At 34.8% G+C, this 14469-nt stretch overlaps 1 long non-coding RNA gene across 1 annotated transcript in view; it reads right to left on the bottom strand.

Annotated features, from left to right (window-relative positions):
- Positions 1 to 14469, bottom strand: part of LOC118908017 (uncharacterized) — a 252914-nt gene that overhangs the window by 18651 nt on the left and 219794 nt on the right. Inside the window, exon 2 of the long non-coding RNA XR_005023060.2 lies at positions 4933 to 5029. This is a non-coding gene — a long non-coding RNA (uncharacterized LOC118908017). The remainder of the gene's footprint in view (positions 1 to 4932; positions 5030 to 14469) is intronic.

Genomic DNA, 14469 nt, shown 5'->3' with positions numbered 1-14469 from the left:
AACCCTGAACCATAATTACCTCAAATCTAAGCCCAGTGGGAAAGTGAAACATGTTGCCTCCTGTTTTATTCAGTGCAGGGGACCCTGTCAATACTTCACAAATGCCAAATAAATCCTCAGATTTGAAGGCCAGTGTCCACCTGGGCAGAAATCAAGACAAGGAGAAATCTGTTCCAAAAGGAAACGCATCTCCTAGACCTCATGTTCACTTGGTGGTAAGTCTTTGCATTTCAGCCAGGGGGCACTCAATGGGGAACTAAGGACCACTATCTTATGTGAGCACGGTTCGTAAAAGAGATGCTGGCCCATGAAGCTGTGGGAGTGGGGTGCTTACTCTAAGTATGAACTGAGATACAGCAGAATTAAGTCTCAAGTGGTTAAGGATTTGAAACTTGTACCCAAAGCCTGGGACTAAGGAGAGTGGTTAAGAAAAGTCAGTTTTTAATTGTTCCCAATGATCTCAGAAAGAATAAATGCTTTAACACTGAGTCAAACAGATAAACTGGTTTTGAAATAGGTCTTAATACTGCAGACATTATTTTGAAAGTCCTAAAAACACACTGGGCATTGTTGGGAATAAACATAACATCAAATCTATAGGCGGTCATCAGGCTCTCTTCACATGGGTGGGCTTCAGGAATCCTAACAAGCCCAATGAGTTTGTAACTGAATAATGTCGGTTAAGTGACTATTCACACAAATATGTTTTATGAATCAAAAAAAAATCAACAAATAAGTATCAATTTCCTACCATGTACTAAGCTAAAGGCACTGTGTATACTGTAGCAAACAGTAAGAAAAAGTGGCCCTTAATCTAATGAAGTTTCCAGTATAGCCAGAGTGACAGACATTATCAAACAAGATGTCAGTGTGATAATTTAACAGTGACTCCTTTAGTCCAAAAAAGAGAATGTGCTGAAAAGTTGTTTTCTGGGCCCAGTGGGCTTTCCTTGGTGTTCTTCAGTCCATCAAGGATACAGAGGAGAACAAGTTCTCTAGCTGTATTACCTCTGCCACAGGAAGCCCTGTTTAGGCACGTGGTTACTTTGCTCATGGAAGTAGCGATACAGTCTCCTTATCATCACCCTCTTAAGTGAAAACCCAGCACCAGTGGAAACTCTGCAGATAGAAATTGCCAAGGTGAAAAACACATGGCAAGTCCTCTGTGGCTCTGGCGGCTGAACTCCACACATTTAGCCTCCAGGGCAGGTTTTGATTACAAATAAGAGGCTGGATCTTGGTTTTAGGAATTCTTTACCTCTGCCACAGGATCAAAGGTACAGAAAGCAACGACCGTTTCCCAGCAGCCTGCACAGACAGTATGCTAATGAGCTGAGCACTGAGCTTCCAGTTATGGCACTACTTCCAGAAGGAATTTTCAAATGGACTCATTGGAATAGGTGCAGTTACTAATGGTCTCAGTTGAGAGATAGGTAAAAGTCTGAGTACCTCTGAATCACAGACTGGTGATGATACCTACACGCTCTCTCTGGTGTCATACATAAAGGGAAAAGAGGCATTCTTTGTTACCACCCTATGGCCATGTATGAATTGGAATCATGGTTTTCTCTCAAGATATCCATTTTTCAAGGATGGAACAATGAAGAAAAATTCTGTGTTCAAAAGTAGTGGCCCTTAGTTTAAACATAATACTGAAATTTTAATCAATTATATTTACCACTACAGTTGTTATAAATAATATGCAGCTGTTTGGGTGTGTCAGTGCAAATTCATGTTCGTTTATGAGGGTGTTTGTGGGTACATAAATTTATGTGTGTGTGTGCATCAGTGGATTTAGAGTTGGTATACAGTGAAAAAACCAATTATCTAATAGTCATGCATAATAAATTCTGGGGTAACTACTCCCAACATTTAACAAGTGCAATAAGAATGTGCTACATAATAAACTAACTGTTGCCATTTTCTACAGTCACTCACAACAGAGGTTTTTGATTCATTGCAGTTTCTGAATTACTGAGAAAAATGGCAGTTAATTACCTCTAACACCTATTCAGGAACAGCTGGAGCAAAGAAAGGACTATGAAATTAGCATTCTGTGACTGGGTTAAATAAATCATTTTAGCTCAGCAGAACTGACTATCATAAGTCAAGCTCAGGTTATAGAGAATTAATTTCTTTTTAATGCCAAAATACCTTTGTTTGATCCATAAATTCTTTAATGCACCCTGACTTTTATTGATTTTGTTACTAAGAAAGGTCCACTGCCAAAAGCTGAATTGCAAGTAGGTCTTTCCAACATACTTTTATGAATAAACCAGAACATGCAAAAACCTTGTATTTCTATGATTGTAAAAATGGCTTTTCGTTGTATTCTAGTAAGTTAATGGAACATTGTGCTTCTTTTTACCCCCCTCCCATAAGGAAATATTCAATAGTTGACAGGAAAATAAAATAATACTTCATAATAGTAGTGTACAGATAAAATGATATTTGGTTGAAAATACTTGTGTGTTAATCTTAAATAGAAGTAACTTACCAAAACAAATAGCAGGTTACTAATTACTTAATACAGCTTCTTACATATATAGGAAATTCTGCTATAGAAACAGCAGCTTTATTGTGGAACTATACGTTAATGCAATTCTCCATTCATTCATTCAACAGATATTTATGGAGTATATATCAGATACATGACACCATGATTGGCTCTGAGAATACCGAGCTGTGATTAAGATAGACATGACTGATGTGCCTGTATGAATTTTACAGTCCCTTCCAGAGAATATTCAGGTCACTGTCATTATCTGAGTTCTTTAGTAAAGTGGTTAACATTGGGAGATAAGGCATGCACATCCATCCCCAAATGTGGGAAGGCATAGCAAATGTCCAGAACATCCTGTTTTTGGTAAAAAAAATGACAGGTTGTAAAAAAGCTTAACCTGAGTACATTTTATTGAGCAATCACTGAAATAACATAACACTTGAAACATTTTAATCATGCCATTCTTATATGCATGTGTATGTGTGTGAAACATTTTAGTAAATTTGCCAAGTTATGTAACCATTGTCCTGATTCTTTTAGAACACTTATTTCCATTGTCCCAATAAGATCCCTGTGCCTACTTACAGTTAATTCCTGTCCCCAACCAACAGTTCCAGGCAACCACCCATCTCCTTTCGGTCTCTCTGACTTTTCTAGACATTTCATATAAATGGAAGAGTACAACATGCGGACTTTTGGTGTCTGTTCAAGCCAATCTTTTAAAACATAGCTTTTTTAAGTCCTTACTAAATTAGATTATTTAACAATTCACTCATGTACCTTATAACTCTAAGAACTCTCATTAAACATAATTGGAAGGCTCAAGACTTCAAGTTTACATTTTAAGAAACAAAACAGTCCAGGCAGATCTTTTGTTTGGATGACCAATTCATGGAAACTAGAGATAAACACAGTTGTTGCTGTATATATTTATGACATGATTTAGTGTCTCAGCAATTTGCTGAGTGATGACCAAAGAATTGTATTTTTTACAACCAAATGCATTGTTGACTGCAGTCCCAGCGTCTCATTAGATCATGTTTGAGCATAATTTGAGAAGGAAAATTTGAAAATCTTGAGTTATCATTCATAACATTTAGTACATGATTTGTCATATCAAAAATATGCTGACAGATTCATTTCATGCCAATTCAATATAGGTTTACTGAGCACCTATCATGTATTAAGCATATATTTTATGCTAGAAGTGGAGATAAGTAAGATGGTCAGAGAAAAAATAAGGGTGAATAGATTTGATTGCATATCGTTTCTTTTAAATTAATTTCTTCTTATTTTGCTATTTCTTTGAGGTTAATCACTAAACACATAATGAAAGCAAGAGGAAGCAATGTCCTTTTTCCTTATAATTTTTCTCACACAAAAGAAATCAAAGCTGCACATGAGGTTTTTATTGGTAAAATGTTGACACTGGGAATATTTTTAATCCTCTAGCCTAAACAGACAAGTTAGTCACCTCAACTCCAAGGTAAAAAGTGGCCTGATTAATAAAGGCATACGAGGCTTTAAACAGGTCCAGCAAAGTATAATAAAGATACCCTGAAGGGTAGCAAGTGAGACTAATGTAATTAGGCAATTTTTTTGTAATCAGGTAAAGCACTGGGTACAGAAATCCAGAATAAATAAGGAATTAAGGGCCATTAAAATAAGAATTCAAAATTAAAAAGACTATAAGAGAAAACAGAAAGGACCCCATGCCCTTCATACTGTAAGAGTGGAGAATAGTTACTTTCAGTACAATTACGGCTTTTGAAGTTCTTATGAGATATATTAAATTTGTGAGTTGCACAAATTCATGACCTTAATGATATATATAGCAGGAAAGATAACCATGAAGAAAAGAGCATAACAAACATCACAGTGTCATTTGATTGTGTCCAAATGACCAGAGTAGTTTATGACAAAAACTATACACAAATGTGGGCAAAAACTCTACTATAGTATTCAACAGAGCTTTTGTAGCTTTTGTAATGGGCTGGACCAAAGTTGCCGGTCTTTTTTTTAAAGAAACTAAAAAAAACCCTTTAGGCCTAACTGAGTTCTTGCCTAGAACTCCTAATTCAGATGCAGATGCCTGAGGTGCTCCCAGTAGTAGAAGTGGTCCTATCACTAGTTGCCTCTGGCAGCTGGTAAAGTCACACTGAAGTGGGGCTGATCATTGTACTACCCCAGTTCTCACAAATCTTATGCCTCACCTTCAAACCCTCAGATTGAAGTAGTATTTATTTAAAGGGGGGGACTACAGAGATGTTCTCCTTTATATGTGGTTCTGATTTAATAAGCCAGATTCACCTTTTGTAAATATAAATACTTTCACGGAAGCAATATGCCCTACAGCTTGAGGAGGGGGCTTCTGTGCAAAGCAGACCATCCTCCCAGTCAATCTCTTGTTTGATAAAGAAATGAAATACCTTGCACTTTGAAGAACCAGATTTTTTCATTGATCAGGTCAGATTCCATCTTGCCCTTCAACATGTGACATGTGATGAAAAGACTCCCCAGTCTTATCTAGAGAAATTATAAGAAAAAAATTAGCCCATAAAGAGAATAAAAACATGACTCAGTTATATATTCAATTTGTTCATTTATGTAGTCATGCATGAATACATGCAACAAATATTCAACCAAATGTTGATTCCATAAAGTCAAGCATAATCCTTCATTCCCCCAGGAGTGACTAAATTCTCCAAGTTGTTCCTCCAAACTAGGGATATGATGCAGCTGGAGATGCTAAGAGCAAATCCCAAGCTTTCTCCTTAAACTGCAGATATATGGTAACCTTAAATGTAAAACTAACACTACCTCACAACTTATCAATAAATAAGAAGCTCATCTGGACAACACAGACCTTGATGCTTCCATCTGCCAAGTCTAACCCCAAAGGGCAAATGCTACTTTGGAAGGTTTGTGATTTTACACTGGGACAAAAAAAAAAAGAAAACAAAAACTCAGCTGTAGTCTTTCAGCCTGCCTCTTGGCTGACTTACCCATCATTTTAAACATCAAACTTTCCACAAGCTTTAATCCACATTATGTTTTTACAAAATACTTTGTAGCTTGTCTCCTGAAGATGTGGAAACAGACAATTGAGTCAGTCTATAAAACCCCTATAGTTACAACTTACTCTCAGATACATTAATGTTCCTGAAGCGTAGGTGGGCTTGGCCTCACAACTTTGATATTTCCTCTCTCCCTCAGAACAGTCCAAAAATAAAGGCATACTTATGCAATATTGGGAAGCAGGGCAGAGGCCATTTTCCACATAGTGATTTGCATTGAACCTTTGTCTACTAATCTACAATGGGTTAAAAAATGTAGCATATTAAGCTTTATAAAATTTATAAAATAATATTAATAACCATATTATTTAAAAGTTTGGAAAGCAGAAAAGGGAAAATATCCATAAAACACTACACCAAAACAACAGCTACTATGATACTTGAGCATTATTCCCCATCTTTTCTACATGCATATTTCGAAATATCTGTAATTATAGCATGCACAAAATGTTCATTCTATTCTTTTCCCATGATATTAGCTCATTACCTTTTTTCCACGGTGGTATATAATATTTATAATCATCACTTAAATTGTTAATTAATATGCATTTAGTTGATGTGTCATAATTAAATTAACCATTTATCATCACACACTTTCATGTTGTCAATTTTTGGCAATTATAAATAATGTTTTCTAAACATCTTTATTATTTCCCTTTATAGATAACCACATTGGGATAACTGGATATTAGTACTGGTTAGATGGATTTATGAAATTGGTTTCCAAAAAGTCATGCCCCTTGTTGATACCATGAATAGTATATGAAAGTTAACAAACTTAACTGGCATTGCTTATTTTTATTTATATACATTTGTAACAAATAGGTGTAAAATGATTTTTCAAGGATATTATCATTCGTGCTTCTTTAATAACTAATGAGGAGATAGGATATGTTTCTTAATTTTTTTATTATTTTATTTTCTCTTTTGTGATAGACCAGAACCCCTTCCTTATTATTTTATTGACACAGTGCAATACAACTGATTATTCTTTTTTTTATTTCAACTAACTTACTTGATGGTTGAATTTTGTGTGACAATAATTAAAACTCTTTTTGAATTAGACAATGAAATAATTATTCTTCTTTCTTTTATACCAGTATACCAGCTCAAGATGTATCCTTGAGGAATTCCTTAATTTGAGGTTCATAAAAGACATTGCTTTAAAAAAAAAAAGACATTGGTTAAAATCCCAGAGTGACAGTCATGTATATACTGTGGTTCTTGTCTACAAATGATCTGGATGAGGGGCAAAAAACTCTTTCAGTTAAGTCTACCACAATGCTTATTTATTTGAAATATGTGTTCAAATGGATTACATTTACATTCAAATGATAAACCAATACCTGCCTTTCTATCTGCATTTCTGCTGTGTAAAAGTTCACTTGAAATTAAAATACTGACTTACCTCAATATAAATGATAAGCTAGTAATTTTAGAGGAATGTCAGTATCACAACCACAGAGTGAACTGAGTTCCCCAACAGTGTCTCATAAAAATTCATGATACAAAAGGAATTATAGAATGTCAAAAGCATCATTCTGACGAAATATTGAAAGGTGGCATGTCCCTTCCCCTTTTCCATGTTTTACTTTATCCATTATTTTATTTGAAAAATGTTCATAATCTATATAATAAGCTAAGTAACCAAGTTATTAGATTTTTGGCCTAAGGAACTGAACATATAATCCTGTGCATTCACAGGGGCCTCTTTTCCAAACCTGAAATGCTAAACACGTCTAAAATAGTATCCAGTCTAAATGGGCAGTTGGTAAAGCAATCAGCCTTTCACACTGGAATAACCAACAAACATGTGCAACGACCCTAGCGTTTCTCCTTTGATTTATAGCAGTCTTGGAAAGGAGCTTAACAAGGTGGCACAGAGCTTCAAGAGCAGTTGCAGTCAATTTATTGTCTGAGTTGTTAAAGATGTTAATTAGATTAGGAGTTTGCTGAGGCCCTTTTATTCCTTTCAGAAAGAAGAATGTTTCTCGTGTTTCTCTTTGAAACTCAGTTTTGTGGCATAAAAACACAGGAAAGAAGAAATCCTACACTCAAGGAAATTGTAGGGTCCCATTGAATTCCATAAAATTGTAAAAATTCCAATAATAACAGTTACAGAAGAGCCAAGAAAGTACCAGACCTGTTTTTAAAAATAATATACTCCAACGATTCCTGCATTGTTTGATGTACATAAAACAAGAAGTCGGCGGATCATGGATGGTACATCTAGGAGGCTTGGGCTCAAGAAATGGAAATCGTATTGGGGAGGTAATCTAAGCATGCACTGAGACGAAACAAGTTTCTGGAAAAACAACAGGCAGGGCTTTTTACTCCACAGCAATAAACATCACTCTGTATGTCAATTTAATACCCTGGGCAAATGTTTTAATAGTGAGCTGTGGCACAAGCAATGAAGAGGTTATTAGATACTTTGCTTTTGACACAATTGCTATGCAAGAGTTCATTCCAGAAATACATTTTGTCTTAAATTAAATTAAACAAAAGAAAATATAAAACAGTCCAGTAAATGGCTTCCTCACCTCAAATACTGCATGAAAGAAAACTCTCAGAAATGTAACTGGGAAGGTTAAAAACAAAATGCGATTCAATTAATTAATGGGTTCAGATGGCAAGTGGACCATTAGGATAACTATTTAATAGTAATATCAGTAAAGATTAAGTTATAAAAATTATTGTCAAGATCCATAGTTCAAGGCAATTTTCCTAAAATTATTTTAGGTAAAGTGTGAAGAGAAATTGAATTTACATACATTTGAAGTGTTATTATTCAAAATAGCACTCAGAAAGCAAACACATAAAGCAATAGCAAAGTTAAATATTTTAAGCATGTAAAATCTAGGCAAGCTCATCTTTAGGAAAAAAGAGGCTGTTGAATGTGCCAAGTAAACTAACTACACTGGTTCCTTACTCAAAGATGAGAGTGCTTCAAACAAAACACCTTTACCCTAATAATAATTGTGACTGATATTTTTGGGAGAAAGGATTCAGATTTTGGACACCAGATTTTTGGCCTGGGCAGAGGATAGTCTTTGGTGACTTAAAAGGATCAGTGTGAGCCACTTACTGTGTGATCTTGAATTTTCCGTCCTCCACTTCCACCCACCAACTCTCTAGCAGATTATGGGAAGGGGGTAGGGTAAAACTGAGACTCAATTAGGTTTCAAAGAGGTCCTAAGCACAGGGAAGAGGCTAAAGCTACTGTGACTCATTTTAAGTATTTAGAACTCATTTAAGTAGCTCCCACATGATGCATTTGGAGGGGACACTTTTAAATAAAGCTGAAGTGTTTTTCCAGTAATTCGATTCCATGGATGGTGTTATGGCCTAAATGTCTGTACCTTCCTTTATATTCATATGTTGAAACCCTAACCTCCAGGATGGCTGGATTGAGGCCTTTAAGGAAGTAATTAAAATTAAATGAGGTCATAAGGGGGGATCCCTGATCCAATAGCATTAGTGTATACATAGTGTATCTTAATATAAATATTAGTATATCTACATCTGTATCTATATCTATACCTACATCTATATACACATGCACTAAGGAAAGGCCATGTGAGGAAAGAGCAAGAAGGCAGCCCACACCAGGTAGGAAGAGAGGCCTTATCAGAACCACATTTGCTGGCCCCTTAACCATGCACTTCCAGCCTCCAAACTGTTGAGAAAATAAATTTCTGTTGTTTAGGCTACTCAGTCTGTGCTATTTTGTTAATAGCAGAACAAGCAGACGAATACAGGTGGTACTTGTGCAAGCATTGCCACAACATACCCAAAGATTTCTCTATATACTTTTTAAAGATTGTAATGCCTGTTTTGGGGAATTTCTAATGAAAATAAAAATTCCTCCATGTCTAATTGTTACTTGGTACATTATTATATCCCAGAACAGCTACAACATTAGCCTTAAAACAATGTCATCCCATCTTGTCAAAATTTCTCTTATTTGTAGCATTCCTTTCTGCTTCTTCATTCCCCAGATTTTTGACCTCCAGGACTCAATAAATCAGTAGGTTCTTTAGTTTTGTCTTGAGTTAATGTGCAATAAGGCAAGGTAGTGAATAAATCTTTTCATGCTTTATGGTAATCTTTAAAAATATCTGAAAGGCATTAAGACATTATCAATACATTACTTACTATGACTACCATAAAAATTTACCTCTATTATACACACACACACACACACACACATATGTATAAAATATTACTAAATGTGCTTCACATTTGGTAATTTTATGGCACTTTTTTTGTAATATTATATTATTATAAATAACATAATCTTCTACTTAAGAATGTGTATAGTTACTGTAAATGAAACATTTTCTGGATATAAACTAAAAAGCTCAGGTTAAATATGACAGCCTCAAATGTATGCAGTTTTATTTGGAAACAACTGCATATTTAGGAAGTCATTTTCTTTTTTATCTATTAATACTTACATTTGAAAATTAGATGTTAAAGGTATCCAGAATTTAGGGGCAAATTAATTCAGGGTCTACATTTTAAACACATACAAATGAAGTAAATTTAGGTATTTCTGATTCCAATATGAGTGGTAAATTTATAAGAAAGCTTGTCAGAAAGTGAGTGGGCTAGTCAGGAGATGTGATCATGCTTGTTATTCCTTTAAGAGGTTTTGATGGAAGAAGAAAATGTTTCTGCCTGTGTATTTGGGAATGTCTCATTATGAGAAGAAGGAAAAAGTCTGAGTCATAAAGTTATCTGTATTGTTTATTTACAATTACATACCATTGTACATTGTTTGAGTTGTGATGGTTTGAGTATTTCTCATTTTTCCCAACTGGATTTTACACTCCCTGAGGGCAAAAACCACAAATATATGGTTCTCAGTTTTACCCAAATATTATATTTTGCTCAGCTCTTCTTTTTCTTGTCTTGGCTAATTTCCTTTCCATTCCCTTGTAGAACTATGTCATTACTTCTCCAGTCTTCTCAAATTCTCTATTTATGCTTTCTACCTTCACTCTTAGCAGATGCCTTGTCCCCTACTTAATACAAAAAGATTAGAGGCTATTAGGCAAGAATTCCATAAACTTTCTCCTTCTGTTCTTCACTGTAAAGATTAGTGAAATTTTAAAACAAAGAAAATAAATGAAATTTTTAAATATTACTAATCATGTAATAGTTCAGAATATGTATCAATTAAGGAGACAAACTGGAGAGATAGACAAAATGAGAACAAATTACATAAAGAAATAGCATGAAATAATAGAAGGCAAATGAATTAATGGAAGGCAAATCATAAAAATCCAGGTTACAAGCTGTAGAAAAGCAATGCAAATAGGTTAGAAATAACAACCCATTGTATGGGTAAAGAGAACTTATCAGATCACAAAAAGATATGATTTGGGAGCCCAAGAGATCACAAAACTGTTCAAGTAAAGCCAGTGCGCTAAATTAATAGGATGTATGTGTATGAAAACTGTAAAAATCTTAATTTCAAAATTAAAAAATTCTGCTAGAATCAAGAAGGAAGAAAAGAGGTTACTTTCTAGGAGGCAAAATCAAATCAGTCTCATATTTCTGCTTCATAACCATAAAAATTCCATAAGGCAATGAAAAAATATCTTTAAAGATTTGACAATGGAGAGGATAATGACTTAATGCTTTTATTGTATTATAAAGATATCCTCATATTTACAATGTTTTGGAAAATGTACTAAAATAGTACTTTTTCCTTGCAGAGTTGTCAATGCTGTCAGATGACTCAATCAAGAAGAAAACCCAAGAATTAGGGAGTTGCAGTAGAAAGGGACTCACACCAAGTATTCAAGTGAGCTGAAGATCAGAAATAAAGTGACACAGAGAAAATAAACACTTTCTGAACACTAATTCTTGCCAGAAATTTTCCATTGAAGAAAAATACTATGTAGAATTTATCTAGTTGCTTAAGCTCATGCTATCAATATAAACTTGGCTAGCATTTATATCCAGATCTGTCAGTTTCCAGAAGGCAAAAGAAAATGAAATAATTATTTGTGAAAGAGGACTTGATCTGACATCTAAATAATTATCATCATAGCATGAAAATAGAATGCAAAGAAAACACAGTAATAGAGTAGATAATTTTGTGGCCAATTTTTTTGGATTTGCCATTTCAGGTTAAATAAATGAAAAAAAAAAAAGCAAGAGAAAGAAGAAATATAAGCTAAAAAAAGCTATAATGTTTTCTTACAAAATAGGGTTAAAAATTGTTTCATTTTTAATTTAATTATATGTTGGGGGTACTGTAGATTTTCATATAATGCTTGTGTGTTATCATTAATAGAGTTAAAATCACAACAAATTTCTGACAGATCAGTGCCAAAGAAATGAAATGAGCAGTCCACATAACAGTCTATATAGCAAAATGTAGCAAAAGAAAAAGAAAGGTAAAAGAAGAGATAAAACATATGGCAATCTGAATGACCTATTTGTGACTGAATTCACTGTTTACTTGTAATCCTTATTTTCCTTGACATCTCATTTAGAAGTTTATACTCTCCCGTCTCTTTGGTTGCTTTCTCAGCCTCCTTTGCCAATATTTCCTTTTATATCCAACTGGTAAATGTTGGAGAACATCAAGATTTTGTTTAAGGCCCTTATTCTCTTCTTTAAAAATATTATTCCTTCCCCTTTCTCTATCTGTCAGTGGCCCTTGCTTTTATATCTCCTTATGTACAAACCTGTCTATGGAATAGTTTTTTTTACTGAAAAATTCTCCCAGCCCCCTCAAACTCAATATGATACAAACTGAACACCTTCTACAGTTACCTCCCCAAATAAGGATTCTCCCCCAGTGTTCCTGATATCAATTAATGTCATCACCATACACTTTGTTGCTTAAGTCAACTTGTAAATGATCCTGAGCTTCTAGCACTTCTCAAACCCACTCCTTCCATCCCAATTCGTTATTTTTGCCAATTATACTTCCTCTTAACCATAGTATAGCTATTCCACTCCAAATGGCAAAGCTTTGCTAGTTCAGATCACAATCATCAGTCATCCAAGTTAATCCAAAACTTTCCTCACTAGTCTCCCTATACCCATCCTTACTTCTCTCTTGCCTAACCATTCTCCATTACAATTGAATTTTTAAAAATCCAAATGTCAGCATGCCTTCCTTCTATTTAAAATTCTTTCTACCTCTTTCCAAATGATGAGTCTAATTATGCTATGTCCTGGCATATTAATAGTGCCTCCTCTCATTCTCAAAAGTATCGTGGTTTATGTAATAAATTATATGATGACTGTCGTAAGGGCTTTCTTGACCTCACCAGATTTTCTGCTTTCCTCTCAAGACTCATTTCATGCTACTCCCTATCTTGCCATCTATACTGTAGCTATGATAAACTGTCTTTTGCAGGTGTGTGCATTTTTTCCCCCATCTGTCCTTTCTACCTTCTTCTGATCTCTGGCCTGGTACCTTTTAACAACTAAAAAAGAAGAAAACAAACTCTACTCATCTTTCACATTTTAGGAAAAAACGTCATTTTCTTTGATTTTCCCATCACCTTTAGACTGATTCAAGAGTTCCTGCTATGCCTTTTGCAACCCCTATTACCTCCCTATCATAACACTTACACAGTTTATTGTGATTGCTTTTTGCCTATATTCCTCAGTGGCTATTAAAGACATCAGGGCTGAGTCACCATATTCATCATTTTATCCCCAGTTCTCAAACAGTCACCAACAGTTAATAAATATTCCTGAAAGTCATAAAGATGCAAGTATATCCTTGAAAGTTAAAAAGTATTAAAAGGATATCACTCATAACAACTTAGATCACTTTCAAAACTCTTTCTAGTTTATAAATGATTTTCTTCCTCATTAATCCTGAGTGTTTTCAGTATAAATTTATGTCTATATCCTTTGAAGAAGAAGAATGGTTCTTTAAAGAAAAGACAACGTATTATACGCTTTAAGCATGTTTCTCTCTATTGGTTATATTCCTATAGCTAAATATCTCCTAAGGTAAACCTAATTTTGTAATAGACCTCTAACTCTTGGAAGGCTTAAAAAGAAGTCTTCCTACTTTCTTCTCAGAAAACACAGGTGCCTCGTGTTCACAACCAGGCCTGCTATCCATTCTTTGTCTTGTCCTATTTTCTCTCAAGCAACTCTAGGTGTTCTCTTAAGCACTTTCATCCCTTCACACTTATCCATCCCAAATTGTTTCTGCCCACAATCATGGGCTGAAAGTAATGTGGAGATGTGTTTGTCCATTGACCGAGCTTCTGAAGCACATGAACACTCACCAAGTGTGTGGACTGGAAGGGTAATTGTGGTCACTGTAGTTAGGAAACCCTTTCTTCCTCCATGTTGCAATTCAGGCTCTCCTTTCATTCATATTTCAGTGTGATATTTCATCTTCTGCTTCTTTATCTGTGGCTGGGGTGCTAAGTGTTGATGAAATAATTCTTGGATCAAATCCAAGGAAGGAGTGCTTTAAAATTTAATGTATGTGGGTGCCAAATAATGATCTCACACTGTGCATGACCCAGTACTTGAATGTGTCATATTACTGAATTACCCTTAGGTAGCCATTACTGCATCTGGGTGGTCACTGGTAGGGAAGGAAAGTGAAGGGTGTCTCTGAGTGTGTGTGTGGTGGAGTGAGAAGACAGGAAAAAGGGAGGTGGTCTGCTACATTACTCTCAACACATTTATAATTTAATTGGCCTATGACTTACATAACTTTATACATCTATGTGGAAGCTTTTTTATTTTATATGTATATATTTTGGTACTTCTCAAGCTGTTAGAATTTCTGTTAAAAGCCTAATATAGGTTTACTACCTGTGTGGCTTTTAAACAAAAAGGACTGAAAAGTTTCCAGTATTTTTCAAACTTGCCCAAATTCCTGCA

Source organism: Manis pentadactyla, chromosome 7 (genome assembly GCF_030020395.1).
Source record: "Manis pentadactyla isolate mManPen7 chromosome 7, mManPen7.hap1, whole genome shotgun sequence".
In the NCBI taxonomy this organism is placed as follows: Eukaryota; Metazoa; Chordata; class Mammalia; order Pholidota; family Manidae; genus Manis; species Manis pentadactyla.
The sequence above is the reverse complement of the archived record's forward strand: the minus strand, read 5'-3'. Positions and strand labels throughout refer to the sequence as shown.